Genomic DNA, 22425 nt, shown 5'->3' on the forward strand with positions numbered 1-22425 from the left:
CACATTTGTCACCACTTTCCACACCATGATTTGATTCGTTTTCACTAACGTGTTCTAAACTGTTACCAGATTCTTTATCACTTTTCTGACTTGGCTCGTCTGTTTCGCTGTTAATACTTTGTGCGTCTGGGAAGCAACAACTTGGTGGATTCATGATTTGTTTTATTCTAATATCAAGCAAAGTCATGAAATCGGTTTTTAGTTTTTCAATTAATGTGTCGTAATTAGTATGATTAGGGTTTTCATCTATAAAACGAGGTTCATGTTCACGGACGTCCTTAAGCCTGGCAAGTACATCTGTGATTTTATTGTAAGATCTTTTTAACCAATCGTTTTCCTGGAAATAAGAGTAACCAAAACATTAAAAATAACAACAAAACTCACTTGATGTTTACTATTTTCTCTTTTTCTGCATGTACACAATATAATGAAAACGAAAAATATGCGGCAATTTCGGTATCCTTCCACTTCAAATTCAATTACCTCAAGATTTTTTTTATGGCACGAAGTTATTTCGAATTTTTAATTTCCTCTTACTAACTTGGACAACTGAACCAATGTTAATATGTTTATTAAATTACTTTTTTATGTTAAATTTTTTTCGATTCGTCCTTTTTGTGTTGCTGGAAGACCTTTGGTAGCTTCTGCTCTGTTTTATTCGCTACTAGTCTAGATTATGGGCTATTAGGAATTTGGTAAAATAATATATATATATATATCTATAATGACACATTATAGTTGCTGTCATTGAGTTGGCCTCTAAATTTGTATTTGTTGTTGTGTTGAGATCTGGTCTATGTATACCCCACAATTCCGTTTATCCAAACACTTGGAAAATTATTTAAAAAAAAAAAAAAAAAAAAAAAAAAATAATGGAATGGATTGAAACATCATGCTGAAAAAAACACTGACCAAGGCGAAAAGAAATAATCGAACAAACAAACATTTATTTAAATTTCATCAGAAAGGAACTACGACTTATTCAAAACATAGACTAATAGGAACATAAAAAAACAAAGATAAAATCCAAAGCGACAGAAATAAACTTTAACAACATAGCCTTTAAATTTACCGCTTTGCAACAAAAGGATAATAATTATATATTAGAATCTTTGTGACCGACGGCAAATTCCTGATTATTAAATTTAAGCGTAATGTGATGTTATATACAAACTGCATGATTAAATTTGTTTTGACGATCTTTGTTCATATTAATATTGTCAAGATCTTACCTGTTTGGTAGAAAACACCAAATGGTCTATAACAAGTTCAATGTGTGCATCAGCCGGAAACGGTCTCATTAGAATTTAACAGGATACTTAAATGTACTTGCCTTTTGTATATGATTGACTATTTCCTCTGCCTTCTTTTCTGGGAGCGGTTTAGTCTTTTTTGACTTTCTTAAGTCTTTTTCAATTTTCTTTCTGGCATTTTTAATAATTCTTTTACTTTGTATCACTTTGTCTGCCTGATGAATATACATAATGATATTCTAAACATGTTTGATTGGTAAAACTTAGTAAATTTAATCGAAAATGTGGATTAAACATTTTAACTATTTACAATTATTGTAACACATAACACTTACCAAATTACTGAAATGACTGTTGAGGTAAATAAAACAAGAACTATTTATTGAAAATCATAGACAAACAAATATTAAAAACAAACGCCTCCGATTTTTTACAAACTAACGATTTTAGCATAGTAAGCACCAAAATAGATAGTGCTATCAGTTATTTCGTAAACGGATGACTTGAAAATATGTCATCGATTTACACTTATAAGGATCTCCAATATTTATGCAAATCTTCAAAAAAATCATAGCTTAGATTGGATATTTCTTTAACTGAGCAGTGTATGTAACAGCAATCGCAACACTCGACTGAAATTGACTGTTGTGGATAAATGTCCTTCAGAGGTACATATAAAAAAATTACCAAGGAGGCGACAATTAATGCATTATCAACAAAAACAACTTAAACAACAGCCAAAGCTGCCACTCCCTGTAATGGTAAATCTGTATATGTTTTCCCGCTAATAGGTCCGAATATATTAAATGTATGATTATGTCAAGCTAGCTATCCTGTCACTGCGTTCGTTTTTGGTGGATTAATTAGAAATAATACCACATGTACTAGGTCAACTTTCTTTGAAAACATTGTTAACATATAAAACTTTGTCAATGCGACACCGTATGGCGATATTGACATCACTTATTTTGTCAAATAACAAGGCACTAAAATTTTCAATGGGGAAAAACAAAAATGGCCATTTACATGGATGACATGAAAACATAATATGAGCTGTGTCGGATAGAAATCGACCTGATGCAAGTGCACGTATACATGTACATATATAAGACTTTGATTGATTTTGGAACATTCATATACGAAATAAAAGATGAATTTTGGTCTGTTTTGTAGGGTTCTTATAACAACTCTATTTTCAAACAATTACAGACTATCCGTAGAGATTTTTTCAACCCAAAATAGGTGAACAGATTCTTTGCATAAGGTCGACGCAGCTCATATGTTTAATAAAAAACTTTCTCATTGATCAAGTTACGATAGATAAAAAACAGTTAGAAATATCATGAGAATAGAGATAATCGCATTGTATTTGAAGTTTGACCTACGTAAAACTTGGGTTTTACTGTTGAAAGCTTAGTTTACCTGGTCGTACAAAGAAAATGGGCGTAACACGGAACAGCCAATTTTTTGTAAAACTTTTTGCGCTAAAAGTAGATATACTGTGATTATACCGTTTGACGATAAATAGGTCGTCATATTAGAACATCAATTGAAATATAATAAGAGCAAGACGAGCAAAATACATTTAAATATTTTAGTGTTAAGTTCAAGATAAACCAATATCTCTATTAGACTAAATAGGATAACATAATAACAATTAGTAATAAAATGTTCAGATATGAACTTAAATTATTGCAATTGACCTATTTAAGCGAATAATAAGACTAGGAAAACTGCCAATCTTATTCAATTAAGGTGGTATCAAACACCTTGACTAAAATTAATTTTGCTCGTTTACTTTTCATAAAATTTTGACAAAATATTTACTTTGACCCTTTGACAAAAATATAAACATTTACAAAAAAACTTGAACCACACACTTTATCGGAATAAAATCATTGAATATAATTTTGATCACTGAGAAGCTTAATATTTCCTTAACAATAGAACGTGATTAAAACGTTCAACTATTTTTTACATAATTATCTCCCTGTAGTGTTATGTACCACCTTAAGATTTGAATCGTAAACTGCCACATACGGGTTTCGAACTCACAAACTCAATGTTGACAGTCTAGTGATACAGTAGATGAACTACTTACACGTAGACCACTCTGCTACCGAGTCCCCATTTTACGGGAAGTGTGCTTGTTTGCTTAAATCATTGTTTAATATAATAAAAGAGTAGCAATTGTAAACATAAGACAATAAGTTTATAGTAAGGCAAAACCAAAAGGAAAAAAATAGATAACTTAGGACACATCCGCACTACATTCAAACGCTTTCCATCAAGTAACTGACTAAAGTTCAATTCAAGACATTTTGAAGAACCATTATGAATATATTAATTTTGAATAAAGATGTGTGTTATTATTGCCAATGAGAGAATTACCAAATAGGAACCACATGGTGTAGATATAACTTGTTTTTATTTCAGACACTGCCGACGTCTCATATCTTTATGAATATCTATTAAAAGGCCTGGTTCTTATACCGATGATTTCGGGAGTCCATACCACACAATTAATGAAAAATGTATTCCTCATCTATACTAAAAATACAAATTAAAATTTTAAAAGAGAGGCGAGAGATACAAAAGGGACATTCAAACTCATAAGTCGAAAAAAAACTAACAACGCCATGGCTAAAAAAGAAAAAAAAAACCAAAAAGACAACAACAGTACACAAAACACAACATAGAAAACTAAAGACGGAACAGTACGAACCCCACCAAAAACTAGGGGTGATTTCCGGTGCTTCGGAAGGGTAAGCAGATCCCATGGTACCTGTCATGTTGCTCATGTTACTACAAACTCGATGATAAGTCTAATTCGGTATGTATCATTTGGGGGAAAGGGGACGGGATTGCAGTTCCGACAATTGTAACATATCAGTTGTCGTCTGTGAAACATATTTTTCATAACGGTCAACCAACTCGTGATGGCGTCCGTAAAATTTACGAAGGGATGATTTTAACTTTACCACTTTAAGCAATGAATAAAAACTTAAACAGATGTAAAAAATTAAAAGCTAATAAAAGAAATTCATACTTACAAAATTCTGCTGAAGTTGATCAGCCTTTTCATGGCTTTCATGCAGATAAGTTTTCAAATCTTTGTATGTTTCTTCACGATCTAGTGGAGGAGGAGGTAGAAGAGTAAGAGCATTCCCTCTACTCAGCCAACCGAAACAGATTCCCATTATTTCTTTCCTAAATATATATATATATATAATACCTTTAATAGCTGACTATACGGTTATGGGTTTTGCTATCTATTTCAAACATCTAAAAGATAATAAGTTATGGCATCTGGTAGTCATGTTTTCCATGTTTAGTTTTGTTTCATTCGCATAGTCATTAAGTAGTTACTGTACTGAAACTTTCATAAATAAGTAAATTGGACAAATACAGTGACAAACCCGATAACGCGAAATCGATAGAAAATTACTCGTCTGATGAATAAGTCGACAAAATTAATAGGAAACCAATGCCGCTGACGTAACTGAATAAAAGTTATTTCTTAACAATTAACGTACATATTAAAGAAAGTATTTGTTAAAATGTGATCTAAGAAATATGCAAGCAAAGACATAAGGTTTCATTTTTCATTGTTTATTGACATAATTTGATTAGAAGCTTGTGAAACTGAAATTTAGAAAAATGTTAATCTTTGCTGCATATTGAAAAAAAAAACATTTGCCTTAGCATGTTACAATTTCCCAAAAGATATCTATTTTCCATAAGTACGTTTTTGAGTCGGCCGTGTATGTACATGTATTTACTTGCTGCTAGATGTGTTCGCACTCAATGTTTACATCAGGATAACATCCGTTAGAATTTGCTAAGTAACTAATTCATCTCATAAGATAACAATATATAGAAATTTGATTTTATTTCAATTTATTTTCATTGTTACTATTTACCAGAACGATTTAGTGTGAACTTATAATTAATAGCGTCCTTTGAAAAGATCAAGTATTCAGTTTTTGAAGTGTAGATAATATTGTGACACTAGATTTGCAACTGAATACGTAAAAACTGACCGCTTGTTTTCTCGTTTGAATTTAGAAATTTGTATTGTGGGATCTTATGTAACAGACTATACGATATTGTTTTTGCTAATTGTTCAGGCCTGTACGGTGACTTATGCTTAATCGATAGTGGTATCATTGATTATCATACCACATCTCCTTATTTTTGTACTAATCAGTTATCGAATTGTTACCTTTATTAATAAGTAAAATAGACAAATACGCAGCTATTGACAGTTGGTTTTCTCTTTGAATTGTTTCGTATTTTGTCATGTCCGGACCTTTAATAGGAGACCATAAGGTATGGGGTTTGTTATCTGTTGAAGCCCGTACATTGAGATATGGTTGATTAATTTAACGTCATTCGGAATTTGATAGATTCTTGTCTCATTGGCAATCATACCACATCTCCTGATTTTTATATTTATCCGTAACTGTACTGTAACCTTTATAAATAAGTCAAAGCAACAAATACGTACTAGCTGTTTCACATTTCGTCATGCCACGAACTTGTGAATAGACTCTTCGGAAGGCCTTTGCTATTTATTGAATCCCGTACTTCCATGCACGTTCTCATTATCAATCATACAAGACCTCCTAATTTTCAAATGCATAATTAAAAGAAAATTTAAATTTTATGTATTTTTAAAAATGAGTAATTATGATTTTATATATTTATTTTAGTCTGCTTTAAATGTTTTTATATGAGTAATTATCGTATTGTGCTGAAATATCCAACGGAGGAAAACAGTAAACTTATTTAAGTAAGGATATTTTGTTTGTTATCATATCAAGTAAACAAGTTTGAAGTTTTCAATATCTTTATAAATTGATAATTTCATAAATGATACATATTTGTTTCAGTGAAAAAAAGAAATATTAAAAAAAGAGAGAGAAAATATTAAGGGGCAATTATTTCATTGCATGTATGTTTCATTATAGTACGTTATTTTGATTGGCTAACAGCAATCTCACGTCATTCTGAAATTAACCTTCATTTTAAAATGAAATGTAACATTCATGATGACACGAGCCTCCACAATTAAGTGCACAGGTAAATAAAAGAAAAACTTGATAGAAATCGTGTTTTCTTGATCCTAGCAAAAAAAAAAAATGTAATTATAAGTATTGAATGCTTCTTTTAGTAATTTTATAGGGTTGTAAAAGCGTTGACCGTGCGCACAGTTTTAAAATGAACCGCTTCCGCGCTTCATACACAATTTAATTTGGTCAACGCTTTAACACCCCAATAAATTTACAAAAAGAAGCATTCAATTCCTAATTGAAGTCTCTCGGTCCTACTATGAACTCTGACTCTAAGATGCACAATTAATTTGGACTGACATGAATGGCGAGCTGTAAAACCTGGTTCATCCTGTTACTTTCATCTAAAACGCCTATTACATTGTCAGTAATATGATATTCAATGTCCACCCATTTCCTAAAGAATTCCTTGTAAAGATTTTTCTAACAACTAACCAGTATACATGACAATCGTAAAAAATAAATTTAAGAATATGTTTTAAAATTTACATCTCGTTTTATACTGTAAAAGTTCCATATTAGGTGACGAAATTAAATAGCTGTATAATGTTTTGGTGAATCTGCTTCCAAACGAAACTACTAAAGATTATTAACATTGTAACCGATTATGATGGCCTTGATTAGGGTATTTTATTTCTATATTCTTTAATTTTTGTAGGCTATGTTTCTCTATTTCTATTATTTTTGTGGCACTTTTTTCTATTCTGTGAACGCCATTAAGTCCATTCAATTTTGTTTTCATTTAATTTAAACTTTCTTATCTGAGATAAAAAAAAAAAACAATACTGTTTAGAAACTTTGCACGTAGTCAATTAAGATTTTGTTTTCAATCTCAATGGCTTTTAAGGTATAATACACTATCCGTAAATCGAATGGACAGTAATATATCAACTACACGTGAAAAATCTGAAAAGAACGATTTTCCCATGCAGAGATAATAACAAACAAAAATCTTAAACACATAAAAACTATAGGCTGATAATATTTATATTCATATATCTAAAAAGATTTTAATGCATAATGCATTTTGTAGGCTGCGATAACATAAATATATTATATATATAAAAAATGAACACAACACATTATTAATTCTATGTGTCCGAAGCTCTTTTTTGAGTTTGCGTTCATTAGGAATGCTCAACGCTGTATCTGTGAAAGCCAAGAGTGTATAAGTACCCAAACACACCAAGAGCTATATCATCAACAGGAACATAAAATGATAGCCAAATCCATCTTAGTTGAACTTTTCCTAGGAGAGTTGAAACCTTAGTTTCTAATTAATTTCTTAATTTATAAAAATCATCAATTTAAGAAAATTTTAATGTCTGTTATAATTCATGTACATGTACATTAAATTTGGGTTTGTTGCAATATTTATTAATCTAAAAACGCTATTGATATGATATAGGATATTAATTGTACAATATGATTTTCTTTGTTTTAACAAGTCACCTGCAGATTCTTTAATGCTTTACTTACAAGATTTGGTTATGTCCAATATTATATGATGTGTGTAAGTTCGTGTTTAAGAATATATATATAGTGAAAGAAAGCTAACAACGGGTTTTCCTAATATCAAAGAATCATATGGATAAGGAGTTTTATTTAGCATGTGGATTTTAGTACTCTAAAAGTCCCACTCTGCTGATCAATTACATATTAGGGTCTGGATGGGGGGTTTTCGTTACTGTATTCTTTAATTTCTCTATTCTTTATAGATTTTGCCTGTAGTTCTCTATTCTTTATATTTTAGCTCCCCATTATTCTCCATTCCTTTTTTGTTTTGTCCTTTATTCTACACATTTTTCCAGTTATTCTTCATTATGTAAACCCCTTCCACACCATCACATATTACTTGTATCATCGAATACAATAAGACTGATATAGGAAACACGACACTTGACACAATTTAAAGTTAATATTAACGTACACAGATATAGTATGTAATCAACTTATGTATTTCATCATGTTGTTTAGTTGATATTTCTTATATTGGTCATACTTCATGGTAATTGGCTGCTTCCTGGATTATGTTATTTTCCTGCCTGTCAATCTTCACACTTGTTTTTGATTAATGACATAGTTTTACGTGTTTGTTGTTTTATAATGAAACACATTTGAAAAATGATTAAAAGTGTTGGGAAATTGTCATTCTAGTTAAAGTTTTTAAGTTAGTTATAGGCAATATTTTTTTCAATTTCCATACGTACTCTGCGGAACATATATATTTATTCCAAAATGTAAGATAATTGAAAAAAAGTATGCAAATTTCGTTGATAACGCTGTCGATTTCGCTTAATTCGCTTAACATTTTATAGATACTTTTTAAAATATAATGATTCTTGCAAAAAATTGGCATAACCATGATGAGAAGAATTGACTGATAAATATTTACAGTTAATAAATAAAAAATCATAATCGATTAGTTAGTATTTATATACATTATAAATAAAGTTAAATAATGCTTGCATCAATGAGAATTCAATGTATTTTTTATGTGAAATGAATTTATAGGAACATAACAAAAAAACCATAATTTTCTATTCCTTTTACTGAATAATTTTCAAGGAAAAAAATCCAAAAATAACGTGACTAAATAGGATAATGATACAAATGCACAAAGAATTGTCGGAATTATCACAATCATTAAATTAGGGGAGTCTCACCCCCAATTGTCCATCTTCTTGTTCCATTTCAGGAACTTTGATTGATTCAGTCGTTAGCTAACTCTTTGATAAATATTTGCTTTTTTGGGGGGGAAGGGGGGGGGATTGAGGAATAAGTAAGGTTGTGTGTTGTTATTCTTGTGATAATAGCGAACTGCCATTACCTTAATAAAATTTAAGTTTTCCTTTAATGAACAGAATGATGAAAACAATGACCCCTTGTTACCATTATAGTAATTAAGCTCATCTACACAAAGAAACAGTTTCACTTCCCCACATTGACCTTGAAGCTATTATTTTTATTTGTTGAACTGATTTTTGGACGGTACAAGTCGAACCGTCATGTTTTCTCCCGAATTGGGATCCATATTGGTTAAATTATAGACCCTGACCTCATGACAATGCAATAGTGCAAAATTATTGGGATTAGATTACCCTTCATTAGTCTCTGATACCAGTTTGTTTATCTATATCAGCATGTTATTGCAAAATCTTTAGATTTCTGGGTAACAGTTTTGTATTTTGAATAATTTGTTGTTTAATTTTGATGGAAAATACAGAAATGTTTTAATCCTTCAAATAACATTACATCTGCTAACTAGGTATAAGTAGTGTTCTTTATTAAGTTTGTTCCCGAGACATTCTAGGAAATGCTCTAAAACAACAATTGAACATCTGCATCCTTATGTATCTAAATACCAACAGAACAAACTATTTAATGTTCTATTTATAACGTTTTTAAAGTATTCTTTCTCAAAATCTAGTAAAACCTTTGTCTATCCGTATCAACTTCACAAATAATACATGATGGTCTTGAAGTATAGGTTGTTGGTGCTGACGTTGTTTATCATCTTAATTAATTTTTAAGCTATTAAATCTAGAGTTCCGAGTGGGGAAGTTAAAATCATCCCTTCGTAAATTGTACGGACGCCATCCCGAGTTGGTTGACTGTTACGGAATATTCGTCTCACAGATGATAGCGGATATGTTCCTAATGTGACCTACTGAATTAGACTTATTACCGGGTTTGTACTAATATTAGCAAGACGGCGAGTGCCACATGTGGAGTAGGATCTGCTTACCCTGCCGGAGCACCTGAGATCACCCCCAGTTTTTGGTAGGGTTGGTGTTGCTCAGTCTTTGGTTTTCTGTGTTGTGTTATGTGTCTGTGTGTGTGAGTTTTTTTTAGCCATGGCGTTGTCAATTTGTTTTCGACTTATGAGTTTGAATGTTCCTTTGGTATCTTTCGCCCCTCTTTAGTTAAAAAGTTCTTTTTATTTGTCTTTGTATAGTTTTAACCTTTAATGTTTAGTCCTTTTTTGGTAATATCCTTCTGGCGTGGCTCGGTATTTATACATCCCACCATTCTGCTATTGTGCTATGGTCATTTTTTGTATTCCTGTCTTTCATTTTTGCTTATGTGCGTTGTCTATAGATTGTTTTTTGCCATTTTGTTTTTCTTTGTTGACATAGTTGTTTGTTTTATAGTGATTAAGATTATAACGCAATGTTGACTGCTGTACCCCATTTTTGACATTTTTACCTATTACGTCTGTTAATTTTGCTCACACGTTGTTGTCAATTTAATGGAATTCCATGCGACTGTTAAACAAGTGAGAGGTTTAGCTAGCTATAAAACCAGGTTTAATCCACCATTTTCTACGTAAGAAAATGCATGTACCAAGTCAGGAATATGACAATTGTTTTTCATTCGTTTGATTTGTTTGCGCTTTTAATTTTGCCATTTGATAAGGGACTTTCCGTTTTGAATTTTCCTTGGAATTCTGTTGTTTTGTTATTTTACTTTCTATTACATTAGAAAGCATAAAAAATCTTAAAATTTGTAATTTTTTTTATAATCAATAACGTGACCAGTTGATGTTTCAGAACATAAAAGCAGTTTTGACATATCAAGTTTAAAGAAGTGGATAGTAATTTATTCACATTTCATTTTGATTGAGAGTTATATCATACCAGTATAAATGTTTCTGAGATGATCAGATTTTGTAATGAATTATTTCCACAACAGTTTTTTATCACTTCATTTTTCTGAGATGTGAGTAAAAGAGAAGCAAAAGATACCTAATGGATATCCACAAAAAGTCGAAAACAAACTGACTTTGCCATTGATAAACAGAAAATCGGTCAAAAAGACAAACAACAATACACAAATTACAACATTGGAACTTAGGACTGTTTTTTTTATACGCTGGACACAAGCATACTGTTAAATGTGAACCTTTAAAAAATTGCATTCCTGTACAAATCACTTATTTAATATAATACGAATATTATTGATATTTTCGCTTTTAAGATTGAATAGTTAAAATGGGCAATAATTTATATTATATTCCATTTGACAGAAATTTTGTACCTATTAAAAAGCAATTAAAAGAAAACATGCAAGTTATGTATTTGCTTCAAAATTTAATAACGTGTTATTGTTTTTATGCACCACCTAGGGGCATTATGTTTTTTATCTGTACGTTCGTTCGTCCGTTCGTCCGTCCGTTCGTCCGTCCGTTCGTCCGTCCGTCCGTTCGTCCGTCCGTCCGTACGTCTGTCCCGTTTCAGGTTAAAGTTTTTTGTCAAGGTTGTTTTTGATGAAGTTGAAGTCCAATCAACTTGAAACTTAGTACACATGTTCCTTATGATATGATCTTTCTAATCCTAATGCCAAATTTAGACCTTTGACCCCAATTTTACGGTCCACTGAATAATAGAAAATGATAGTGCGATTGGGGTATCCGTGTACTATGGACACATTCTTGTTTTGTTATAATATATATGTCGTTGTTGGTATGTCACTGTTGTATGCCTTTGAATTTTTGTTATAATATTATGTCACTGTGTTTCTGTGATATTCATATGTCACTGTATTTCTGTTATGATTATATTTCAATGTTTTTGTTATGATAATATTTCATTGTTTTTGTTATGATTATATTTCACTGTTTTTGATATGATTATATTTCACTCTATTGTTTTAGTTTTATGTCACTGTTGTTTTTGTTATAAGTGTTTGTTACAATTATATGTCACTGTGCGTTTTGTTATACTTATATGTTACTGTCTGTTTTTTTATAATTGTATGTCACTTTTGTTTTTGTTATTAGTATTTGTTATTATCATTTGTCACTGTGTGTTTTGTTATAATTATATGTCACTGTGTATTTTGTTATAATTGTATGTCACTGTGTGTTTTCAACTGAAGGATAGGTTGTTAACAGACGTTGTTATTACCAAAAGTCTTAAACCTTTAACCAATAATAAACTTGAACATCATGGCACCAATCTTATTCAATCAGAGGCACATGATTACAATTAATGTTTCTTTAGTGATGCTCGAAGCCACAAGATTAAAGTTCTATTTTTAATTTTGAAGAGCTTATATAACCGAAAAGGTGTGAAATGTAAAGCAAATTCCATACAGGGAAAACCTAAAATGGATAGTGGGAAAAAGTTGCATGTACCGGTTTACCGACTTTATATTTTAATAGGAAATCCTCCTTTCGTCACGTATATTAAGGATAAAATAAGATAACAATTAAAGTATATTCAATCACATGTCACGATCTTGAACAAACGTATTATCATACGATGTACAAAGAGGCACACGGATCCATTGACATTAGAATTAATCATCCCGGAAAAAAATTTGGATGCCTTAATTGATGAACTTGTTGGATTCTCCCACAAAGAAAGTGTAATTTGAATATTTTTTTAAAATTAAAATGAGTATAATTGAATAATCATTAATATGGCCATAAGTATAAATTAACTGTTAACAAAACTTTGAAATACTCAGGATTTTCTATCCCAGGAATAGCTGTATTTGGCAAAACTTTTAGGTATTTTTGGTCGTCAATGCTCTTCAACTTAGTACTTTATTCGCCCTTTGTGACTGTTTTTATTCGAGCGTCACTGATGATTCTTTAGTAGACAAAACGCGCGTCTTGCGTACAAAATTTCAATTCTGATATCTATAATGAGTTTATTTTCATGTAAAGGTATTTAACATGTGAACTAACAGTAAACAATTGTTTTTGTTAAAATGATGACCATATTTTATTCTGTCATAAAAACGTACACAGACAGAACATATTTTAGGTTAGAATAATTTTATATGATTCTGTCATAAATAGGCGCACATACAGAACATATTGAAAACAGGATAGGAATGGTCAATGATTGAAAACGTAGAATAATGCAACCTTTATACAATTCAATCCATTTTTATGTTTAGTATATTTTGAAACGCCGACATACTACATATATTCTATTTAAAACGTCAACAATTGTGAACATGTTCACAATACATTGTCATAACTGCTAGTAGTCCTTTGTTAATTTATGTATCATTGTCATTTTGCTTAGTTTCTTTTGTTACCTATTCTGACATCGGGCTCGGACTTCTTTTAAACGGAGTTGTACTGTGCGTATTGCTATGTGTTTCTTTATTCTACATTGGCTAGAGGTATAGGAGGAGGGTTGAGATCTCACAAAACATGTTTAACCCCGCCGCATTTTTGCGCCTGTCCCAAGTCAGGAACCACTGGCCTTTGTTAGTCGTGTATGTTTTTTTTAACTTTAGTTCCTTTATATGTTTTGGAGTTTAGTGTGACGTCCATTTTCACTTAAACAGTACACAATTTTATTTAGGGGCCAGCTGAGGACCACCTCCGGTTGCGTGATTTTCTCGCTGCGTTGAAGACCCATTGGTGGCCTTCGGCTGTTGTCTGCTCTTTGGTCGGGTTGTTGTCTCTTTGACATATTCCCCATTTCCATTCTCAATTTTATTAAGTGGTAAAACTATTTATTTTAGCAAATTTCACGCATACTATACAATGTAAGAATGAAACTGTTTTTCCAATGTGTAACATCAGAAGTCCATTACTAGAGGAAGTGTGCAAGTTGTGCTATATAGTAAGGCGATCACGATGTCCCCATTATCAGTGAAAAGCGACAAAGGTGCTCTTCCCAAATCTCGTTTTATAACTATGGAATTATGGGTAGAAATATTATCATCAAACAGATAGCAGTTAATTAGTCTCATTGAGTGTTTGATTAATTATCAATTTGTTGAAAATAAAGTGAGTCGACTTAGTTCGGTGGTTTCTAATTGCCAGTTATTTAGAAAATGATATAAAACTCTAAAAAAGAATACATTGGTACCATTTTTCATCGCGCAAAGGCAAATGAGAACTATAAAATTATATAAAATCTGCCATGTCGGACTAAAAATGTATCGTCTCTCTAAAAGATATAGATGTTTTTGTCAAAATAAAGTCATAACTGTCTTCTTCTTTAAATAGAACGTTGTGTTAATGAATTATGTCTAGGTTATTTATGGCATCAAGGAAGCTATATACGGTGATGTATAAGCAAAATACGGGGGTTTTTCTTCGCTTCTACCAAAATTCATTTGTCAAAAATAACCGAACATATGTTGCTTCAGATGACTTGGAAACAATTTCGAATTTACAAACTGTTTATTTTTTAGCTATTTTATAGTAAGAGACATACATGTCCGTCATTACGTTCGCCATCATAAGATGAATACGTGAGTCAATGTTGCAACGTTTCATAGTTCTTTTTTGGCGTTTTATACTCACAAGACTGAAGACACCTGTATATCACGCGGATTTAAGTTTTGATTGATCGTGTGTTGCTAGCTTAACGTTCAGTGGCAAATATATCATGCGTATTCCATCAAAGAGTTGTCGCATGTGTTATTTAACATGCAGAGAGCGTAACATTCATCCTGCTGATACTAATCTATACATCCCACTCTTGTAAGAAAGGGTTTTACTTTTGGACCGGACAATTTTAGGGATTACTTTATTTCTTTACCCAACTTAACCCTTGAGATAGTTTTAGTTTTTGAACAAATTAAATCAAATTGTCCTACAGCTAGGTTTTGGAAGTAGACTTCGTCATATTTTAGTATGAAGTATATATCTACATAAAGAATAATTATATATTTATTACTCATTTGTTTACAAAGATCGTGATTGCAACTTTTCCTACAATTTTAACCTATAAAATTTATATGTTTAACGAACGTGTTGTGAACTGCACTCTTTATGTATTTTAACGGATAAATGTAACAATATCTGACTGAAATGATAACCTTTGTTCATCCACACAATCATCTGAGGTAGTATATTACCTTCAAGATCTCAGTTACGCAGGATCGAATATATTCGAAATTGAAGAAAGGGCATACAATTATTATCCCTTCTTTGTTTTAAAATCGAGGGTACAGTTTGTTAATTTTGCACTTAATTGGCTTAAGTCGATTGGGAATTAGAAAACGGACATAACTTACCAGAATGTCCAATTGCTTTATATAACAACGCCATATACAATGTAAAAACAAAAACTTTAGTTTAAAGGGGCACTAGCTGTCAAATTTATGTTCACCGATTTGACTCAAATTCTCATATTTGTTATATAACAATGTAAAACATTTATTCAAAGTATAAAAAATCTAAAATAAACAATTTACAGGGCATAGGATCGATAATATGTAGCTTCGTTTTGTGTGTATTTTAGTCTAAATGCCATTTAATTAACTGTCGAGTTGACCTCCTGAAAATCACCGATGCCCATATAAGAGATAGAAACATAAATAAAGATATAAAAAGATAGCGCAACTCGTGCAATTTGATTCTTCTAGGTCTATTTAATTTCATTTATAGATTAAAAATATATGTTAATCATCATTTTTACCTGTATAAGAATGATTTTTTGGAGGATCGAATCAGTCAATTAAATGAATTACATTTGTTTACTTTCAATGTTGACATTCTTTTCCTTTAAATAATCAAACATGCACACAATTCATGCGTTATCCAACTATATCTAAGGGGTTAAATTGAAGTTCACATGAATACGGATTCAACGAGGTCGAATTATTCACTTGCAAGTGAATAATTCATCTTCAATATTTATTTGCTTATTTTGACAAAATTAGACAATACTGGCTGCTAAAAGCGAATTATTATTTCACTATTCCACTTTCATTAATGATTGAACAAATAAAATCATATTTTAGAATGTTTTTATATCCCGTAGCTAGTACCCCTTTAATGTGTACAATGCATTAATTGGATTACGTCGACGGGGAATTTCGAAACGGACATAAATTACCAATTTTTTTAATTGCTTTATTTAAGAAAATGATATACAATGTAAAAATAAAACTTAAAACTTCAATGCACTAAATTGGCTTCGTCGACGGGGATTTAGAAAAAGGACATATATTACAAGAATTTTCAATTGCTTTGTTTGAGAATTCAAAGTCATATACAATGTAAACATACAAACTTTAATTAGATGTGTAAAATGCACTAAATTGGCTTAAGTCGAAGGGGAATTAGAAAACGGACATAACTTACCAGAATTTTCAATTGCTTTGTTTGAGAATTCAAAGTCATATACAGTGTAAACATACACACTTTAATTAGATGTGTAAAATGCACTTAATTGGCTTTCGTCGACGGGGAATAAAGTCATAAATCAATATTAGCATAAAAATGTTAATGGATGTTTAAAATGCACTAAATTGGCTTAAGTCGAAGGGGGAATTAGAAAACATAAACTACCAGATTTTTCAATTGATCTATTAAAGAAAGACACATCACATAATCTTTTGTGTCATTATAATTAGAAATACTTAATGTTAATAGTTTTCAAAATAATTGGATAAAATAAAGTACCAAAACGAAGTGTGAAGTTGAGTATGATTATTATATTGTAGACGAATTTCAGCTTGAATATGAGTTTATTTGATAAAAGATTTAAATTATTTGACACGACAGCGAACTGATTTTACTTACATCTATTGATAAAACAATAAAGTTTCATTAATCATGGAATTTACGTTGAATTTGTCAAAATCAAACTAATCTAATATTATTTCTTTTACCAGAAGAAACGTATTACAATTTTAAAATTGATTTGTTCCATTGTTCTCAAGTTAGCTATGATATAAGGCTTTTTCAACTAATCAATGACCAGAACATTTGATCGAAAAAAGTTTTTAAAAAAATCTTATTTTTTTGGACTTGACAATGAATTTTTCATTAAATATACATTAAAGTTTAAAAGGATTGAACCAACCACTAACTCAAATTAACCAAACGAAACGACCAAGTGTGCCATTTTCCAGGCAATCAAGTGCAATTCAATATTTTTGTCGATATAATGGAATTTTATACGACTGTCATACAAGTGAGAGGTTTAGCTAGCTCCAAAACCAGGTTTAATCCATTATTTTCTACATAAGGAAATACCTGTACCAAGTCAGGAGTATGACAGTTGTTTAACATTCGTTTGATCTGTATGAGCTTTTGATTTTGCCATTTGATAAGGGACTTTCCGTTTTGCATTCTCTTTGAAGTTCGATATTTTTTTTTATACTTTTTTACATGTAAATTGATAAAAGTGAAGACCGTGTATGCCTTCATTTTTTTTTAAAAGATAAAATTTGAAAATGAATTTGTATACTAGTTTTTAAATAATAATACGGAAATCATATACGCTGCAATTGTTGAATTAACCAATGAGAATATGTGATCACCCGAAATTAATAATCGCATTTTTGCTCAGGTAAATCAGGTTAATATACATTATTAAATTAAAATTGTCCAATACATATAGTTTGAATGTTGATATTATAAATTACAGTAACACTATAGATTAGGTGAGTCACTTTGTAAAAAGAAAAAAAAAACTAAAGCTTCCAGGTTTGATGAAGCCAGAAGGTAAAGTCCATATATGAATGTATTTTGTCATTCAGCATAATATAAATTTACGCTTATGTTAAAATGTGTCCTTTTCTTCGCCTCAATTTGAGTATCTTCTAAACATTCGACATTAAGATTGTTAAGTATAAAGGAAGCAACAACTTATATTTAATTTTAAATGTATCAATTGGTTTGTTAGAATATTTACAAATAACTTGAATATTCACCTTGACGACTTCGCTGTAATACTCGATGTTCAAATTTCATATATAGCAGGATACCGATTACTTGTAATTTTAAGATTTCATTTATAATGTTCACTATATAAACAATGGTATAGTTTTCTCTGGCTTGTTCTGCAAGTTTTAAAAATGATTGAAACCATATATTAATATTTGGAATACGAACATTCGTCTACATACTTATCATCTAAAAATATCAATGCGTGATAATAAAATAAAAGAGCACGACGAATAAATGTTTTTGTTTTTTGATTGAATTACCCTAAATTTGCTTAAATTACCAGTCCAGAAGCCTGTATTCTTGTGCTGATATTTAATGTTCAGAAAATATCAAAATCATTCGATATACCTTGCATAAAGAGCCTTATTCAAATTTGAAAAAAAAAATATAGTTTTTTTTTCAGTGCTTTTTTTAAAGGTTCTAAATGGATTTGGCCTTACAGCTGTTTTGATTCGAGTGTCATTGATGAATCGGATGCAGGCACTTCATGCGTTTGGTATACACAATTATATACCTGGTAACTTTGAATATTTTTTTTTTATACCACACCAAACACCCAAAGACCTTAAAATCTTCAAGAAATGAGCATGAATAATGACAAACAAATGCCTTTTTTCAAAATGTGAATCTCAAAAGGATAACGTATATCATCTTCATATGATAAAGTATTTGTATATTTAAGAGCTTTGTTCACGATACAAGTAATAATAATAGGATAAGACAGACTGCATTACAAAGGGGCTAAACAGGTGGAATATCAGTTAATAAATGCTTGCATAATTAAACAGGAGCACATATAAGACACCAAAAAGGCCTGCTTCAATAGAAAACATTTCCAGTAAAATCACCAGCAATTGCTTAAAAAATCAATCGGGAAGCATGATTAATTACTTGAAAGTCGATTGCTATTTTCTAAGACTTGTCCCTTGATTTTATATGAATATGAAGTGAATTTAAAGATAACTGATTAAGGTAATATATAGAAATTCGAAGTGTTTTTCTTTCGAATTTGCACATGAATATTTTTTGCATAAGATGGAGCCATTTTGGTAAACCTTGTAGTTATTTTGTAATGCAAAGCATTTATAGTATCCCATTAGTCAAACATTTTCATTCCGTCGGTCATTTGTGGAGTTCATTAATATCAAGTCAAGATGTAGTATGATTGGGAACGCGTCAACTACACTTTAACAAACCATAGACAAGTATGTTAACTTCCACCACTTACTGAGCGGTTTGTAAAAGTACCAAAACTATTACCGTATGGTATGTTTTTTTAAATGTCTCAGGATAAAATAATGTGATAAAATCAAACAAGAAATGTGAAGGCATAATTTAAGCTATTATTTTAAAACGAAAAACAATCATGAAAGACAAAGGCCATCAACAACCACTTGACTACACACTGCCGGAATACAACAAGACAACAAAGAAAGTAATATGCCAAACATGTATGTTACAGTTCAACTCTTTTCAAAACCTGGGACGACGTAGTTACTGCAAAAAGAATAACAACTAAGTTAAAAAAAACTTAGAGCAACAGTTCACAACTGAAAGCACAAATTAAAACAAATGACTAAATTCAAAAATACACAATATACCAATGTAATAGTACACACATCTACTGAAAGCTTGTTTAATATAGAACGTCAACTAATTGATAGAACGATTTTTTTCTGACAAAAGTATTATCCAGTACATCAAAACGCAATTTTGTGTTGAATCTTGAAAAACACACGGAAAATAAACAAATCCTATTCGTAGACCCTTTGGTCATTATTTGAATGACAATACAAAATAGTTCCTTCAAGGTATTATTCGAATATCTGGTCGGTTTAAACTCACAATAGATACTATATTTCAATGTTGTACACCATACACGCGTTTCGTCTAAACAGACTCATCAGTGGTTAATCAAAAAAGTTTTTAAAAAAGCCAAATAAAGTACAAAATCGAATGATATTACATCTTTTTTTCTCCTCTGACACCAGCGATACCCGTCATAGAGTTCTAAAGAGAAATCTCATTTGTTCATTTAATATGATCAAAGTTAGTCGAATGAAACGTATAATCGTTTGACTGCATACATTTTTGATTATGCTAACTCTTGAAGTAGGAAGATATCGTAATGATTGTAATCTGCTATACAAAGACATTTTTGGGTAAAAATGTGACATTCAATCCAAAACTAAAAACATACTGATAATGTCCAAAGTGTACTTATGTATACAAAATCCAAGGAATCTTAAACACACTGATTCGTCAATTTTAAACAGAATATCTGTTCGTCTAGAATTTTAATTGAATTGAAAATCCGAATTGCTGCGTTTTTTATGATACTTACATGTAGAACTCATAAATAGGTATTTATTAAAATTTTGAAAGTAAAATCAACGTATGCAGCACCGGTACGATAATGACAATATCCTGATAAAGTTTCAACTATAACGGAACTCAGCACTTCAGAATAATATTTCCATATACAAATACATGTATAAATAATTATGATTATTTGTTAGTTAGAGTGCATCCTGTACATGTATTACGAAAAGTCAATGAGAACATTTCCATATAGAGGAAATTGTACTTTAATGCAACCGTATGATACCGATAAAACATATCGTTTTCAGCTGATCATGTTGTTTCAGGAAACTAATTTTTGCGAAGAAAAATATTAAACATATTTAAAAAAAAAAAAAAAAAAAAAAGTTCTATTAGTTAGTGATTCTGGTATATGTACATTATTGTGAATATTGAAAAGTAATATTTTATTTTGATACATGTATCAATGATTACGTTCAAGCCTAAAGCTTTTAATATTAACAAAAACATAATTTGTGAACATAAAAAGAAAAATAATAAAATTATAATCGTGAAAGTAGAGCCACATGATACTGACTAATGAACTAAATTTTAATAAACATCTTTGAAGGGAAAACGGTTAGGGAACTATTTCAGAATGCTTTGAAATTTTTTCGTTTAACAGCATGAAGCAGTTCTCCAAAAAATTTCTTTGACGATGTATAATAATCAATTCAAACAAAAAAAATTTCAGGTATGAAATTTCCTGATTAGTAGTTTTTACCAATTTATAATCCTGATATCTTTTTTTGATTTGTTAAATTTTTTTCTTCGGATTGAGCAAATACACTGCATAAGCAATGACGAATTTATCATAAAGGGTCTGAACTTAATTATAGATCATATACATTTTCTATGGATATAAATCTAAAAAGTTAATAACAATATATATTTCAAACTAAAAAATAAATTCATCAGAGATACCAGACTTATAGTTTAGTACGCCAAACACTACTCGAATACACATTCGATGCCAGTGTTTTAACAGTATACGTGTGACACTAGAATAGATATATACTGACCGTTTGAAATTACATGCTTTATTTATCATGAATGTAAGAGAACGACGGAAGGCATACGAAAACAAATATCCTTGTATGAACGAAACAGGTTGCACTTTCCTTTATGCACATCTTTTTAGGAATAGCATTCCTTTATGTCTTGACTTTATTCTGGTGAGAAATTCAAGGTATGCAATTGTAACGTATTTTGTGTCGGCCATTTTTAATGTTATCTATGATTAAATGAATGACTTTCATATTGTGCGCGTGTATATATTAGTTTGTGTGTGTCTATGTTCTTATTCTAAATCATACCACATAATATATTTGTATACTTAGGCGGATGAGGTCATAATTAAAACGATAGAATTTTCAAAAATTTGTCAAAATGTAGTGTTTAACATTTTCTTTTCAAAAATACATGAAATGTTTGGATAACGGAGCTTTTTTAGAGCTACATTTTGTCAATGTGAATTGAAAAAAATAACATAAACGGTCAATTTATTGTAAAATAAGGGAAGGAGGATTTGTGCTTTTAGGAAATAAAATAGAAAATTGGGTCAAGGAACTCATTTTCTGTTCACAAATTCAAAAAAAGTAAATTTTCTGTACATTCCTACACAAAATAGTTTAACAAAGTTATCACCCCTTGTATGGTTATAGTTAAAGACTGAACAACACGAACCCTATCAAAAACCGGGATAGAACTCATGTGCCCAAGAAGCAGTTCCTTTTTTCTCATTTGAGTACAATCTGGTGATAAGACTAATTCATACAAGATCTAAACTGATAGTTTTCTGCTTTTTTATAATCAAGATTGAGGAAGACATCCGATCTACCTTAATCAGGGAAAAAATGGTGAAAACTAAAACTGTGTGTATAGATCTTCAGTTTGCTTGCTATACTTTAGCGGGCGTTGACCTATTTAAAGAAAATATCGGGTTAATTAAAAGTAATTTATGATTAATTCACTGAAACAGCTATCCAACGACACCTATTACTAAAACACATCTACAGGGAAACACACAGTCTTAAGCAACTGATTAAAATATGTTAATTTGGAAAAAGTACAA

At 30.6% G+C, this 22425-nt stretch overlaps 1 long non-coding RNA gene across 2 annotated transcripts; it reads right to left on the reverse strand.

Annotated features, from left to right (window-relative positions):
• Positions 1-1332: 1332 nt before the first annotated feature.
• LOC127719073 (uncharacterized) lies at positions 1333-7846 on the reverse strand. Of its 2 annotated transcripts, none has more exons than XR_007990150.1 (3): positions 7808-7846; positions 4307-4463; positions 1333-1468 (listed from the first exon to the last, which is right to left on the reverse strand). It is a non-coding gene; the product is annotated as an uncharacterized LOC127719073 (long non-coding RNA). The 2 variants fall into 2 exon arrangements; XR_007990149.1 differs by lacking the exon at positions 7808-7846 and adding an exon at positions 5764-5888.
• Between the last annotated feature and the right edge of the window lie 14579 nt (positions 7847-22425).

The sequence above is a fragment of the Mytilus californianus genome, unplaced genomic scaffold (genome assembly GCF_021869535.1).
Source record: "Mytilus californianus isolate M0D057914Y unplaced genomic scaffold, xbMytCali1.0.p SCAF_10, whole genome shotgun sequence".
Taxonomy (NCBI): domain Eukaryota; kingdom Metazoa; phylum Mollusca; class Bivalvia; order Mytilida; family Mytilidae; genus Mytilus; species Mytilus californianus.